Source organism: Phragmites australis, chromosome 6 (genome assembly GCF_958298935.1).
Source record: "Phragmites australis chromosome 6, lpPhrAust1.1, whole genome shotgun sequence".
Taxonomy (NCBI): Eukaryota; Viridiplantae; Streptophyta; class Magnoliopsida; order Poales; family Poaceae; genus Phragmites; species Phragmites australis.
In genome coordinates, this window is record NC_084926.1 from 15,853,418 (window position 1) to 15,856,272 (window position 2,855).

General features: G+C 38.2%; 1 long non-coding RNA gene across 1 annotated transcript; it reads right to left on the minus strand.

Annotated features, from left to right (window-relative positions):
* Positions 1 to 1,356: 1,356 nt before the first annotated feature.
* On the minus strand, positions 1,357 to 2,352 carry LOC133920505 (uncharacterized). The gene is made up of 3 exons (XR_009910111.1): positions 2,026 to 2,352; positions 1,799 to 1,927; positions 1,357 to 1,723 (listed from the first exon to the last, which is right to left on the minus strand). It is a non-coding gene; the product is annotated as an uncharacterized LOC133920505 (long non-coding RNA).
* Positions 2,353 to 2,855: the final 503 nt, after the last annotated feature.

Genomic DNA, 2,855 nt, shown 5'->3' on the forward strand with positions numbered 1-2,855 from the left:
AGTTTTTTCTTGACAGGTACACACCGTCAGGAATGCTATCAAAACCGTTAGGAATAACCCGCCAGGAATGAGATGTCAGGAAAAGTAACCGGTTCCCGATGGTCGGACGATAGGAACCTTTTCCTGACGGAGTGGCCTAGATTCCTGACGGTGTGACCGTCGGGAAAGCTCCCTCTGTCGTCAGCTCTTCTGTCAATCCTAACAGGTCATTCACTGACGGGCAACCATCAGGAGTAACCATCACGAAGAATTCCTGGCGGATTTTTTTCCATCAGGCAAACATTGGGATATCTTGACGTAGTTATCACGACAGGAATGACACAAAAATCCTGACGGTTACGTGCTGTCAGGGATGTTTTCAGGTCCAATCAGTAAGTACACACATTAATATATATATATATATATATATATATATATATATATATATATATATATATATATATATATATATATATATATATATATATATATATATATAGAACCACATTAGACAGATCACAACTACCAAACATTCAAAAGCACAAATTCGTGTCCAATAATCAAATTTCATCTAAACAAACTTGCCATGCTAGTTCATGACCAAGTCAATGTTTTCCAGATTTTGCCAGTCTTCCATGACTTGCCTAACATACATCTATGTTTACCAAGTTTTTCAAATCTACCATGACTTGGCTAACACACACAACGTGCAAGAAATTAGCTAGTTCATGGCACAAATCAGTGGGTTCACTCAAAAGGTTAATTCGACCCTAGCAGCCATCCAGCCATAGTTCTCCATGCATCGCATGACAAAATATGTGCATCCACCAAAAAATCTTCCAAATCTGCAGCAAGTGTTGACAAGGGCTAGTCCACCTCTTCAGAAATGTTGTTGTGGATATCTTCTGAAGCATGAGATGATCCATCTACAACAGCACCCTGCTACATGTAACAAAAGAATAAAAAAAAAATTGCATGAGAGATTATAATATATTTTCTTGCTATTGAAATGAACACAAACTGAAATTTGACTACTATGTATGCTATGTTCATGCCTTTCTAACATCCATACAAGATGTATAGTTATACTGCTATGTACCACAACTGATATGACTAGTTCTAGAATTCATTATTCCTGGTTAACACATTAGTCCACAATCTGCTTGAATCTACTCCTTGCCTTAATTTTGATCAAGCAGTAACTTTCTTACAGCTATCAAGGCTACTATGCATGAAAGATGAAGATCATGTCAGATAAGTACTTACCGTCTCATCTACTTGTTGCTCAGGAACATCATCTGATATCTCCATCTCAAGCTTGCTATAAAGGACCTACATATATATAGTATGAAATTAAAAATCATCTTTGGGCCTTCCATCTTCAAGCCAAAAGATATAGAGAAGCACAAGAATTACCTCAATTAGATGATCAAAACGATTTACACGCCGAACCAGCACTGCATTGTCTTTCTTTAACACTTCATTGTCTTTTTCTAAGTTCCGATTGACCTCTATTGCCTCATCAAATCTTCTCTTTGAGATTTTGGTAAGACATGGAGTTAGATGGCCTAATGTTACTTGCCCTTGCAGCATACACAATGTCAGCCTTCCTCAGAGCACCATCTGCTATTGCCATACGACCATGAGGCATGCCACCTGAGGTGTTATACATAACTTTTCCATCAAAAGGTCTTTGCTGCCAATCAGTTGGATACGCAGCTTGGAGGCCTTCATTGTAATCATCCTTTAAAATAATAGAAGTTAACATTCATGGCAAAGAAGTTTATAAGTATTAAAAAAAATCGGTACTAAAACATACAACACGTTTTGTGGCACGTCCGCTTGTGACTGGACCGCTATTCCCACTGCTATCACAATTTTTAAGACCAGCCTTCATGCAGCAATAAGTGTTTATGATAGTGCCTTTCTCAGGTCCATACTTGACTTTCTACACAGTGTGGCAAAAACTCATTAGATTATCTGTATGGAAAATCCTACAAGCAACAACAGCAATGAAGCACACTATAAGAGCGGCGTAAAACTAACCAGATATTGTTGGGTCTCGCCAAGTGGTCTTGAACCACCCCTGTTTTGAGCTACATCTTCTGATTTATAGCGTGAATCTTGCCCCAGCTTCCGTTTCTTTCTGTACCCAGCAGAGCACCAATATTGACATAGTGACCCCAGGACTCATCTGTGATCCAATCAGGTTTGCACTTCAAGTATTATTCGAAAGTAAGTTCTTTTTTCCGTGCTAGTGGATCCTTGATAGGCCGACTCAATATTTTTCTAAAGAAATATTTCACTGCATCCACACGAGCTTGGTACATCATGTTCCTACATTGGTTGGCTGCGTATTTCTCAAAGATATGATCCGCCTCTTCTTCAAATTGTTCGTTCAGCCTCATCTTCAAGATGTTCAACCACTGAATAGATACTCTATAGACAAATAACAAACATCACATATTACTGATGTACACATGTACAACAAAGTAGTATGGTTTTTATAAGCTAACGATGAACATGAATACAAATCATCCCCTCACTTACCCAGAACTCCTCCTTCATGCGGTCTGTAGCAGTTGTCCCATCGTCTTCCCTCTCCATCATATAATAATCCTGCCAATAAAATGCATGGCGTTCAACTTCCACTCCAGCACTATTTTTCTCCACAATGATAGGTGGGTATTCTTGTTTCAGAATTGCGCCAAGCATTGGTCCTTTTTTCATCTTATCATCCAGTGAGTAATTCACATACACAAATTATCTACAATTTATACAATAGTAAGCACAAATGAAATTGTAGAATAGAAATCATGTTGATAATTGATAATTGAGAACTGAACTAGTTAAAGGTATCAGTGAATTAAGCTCTG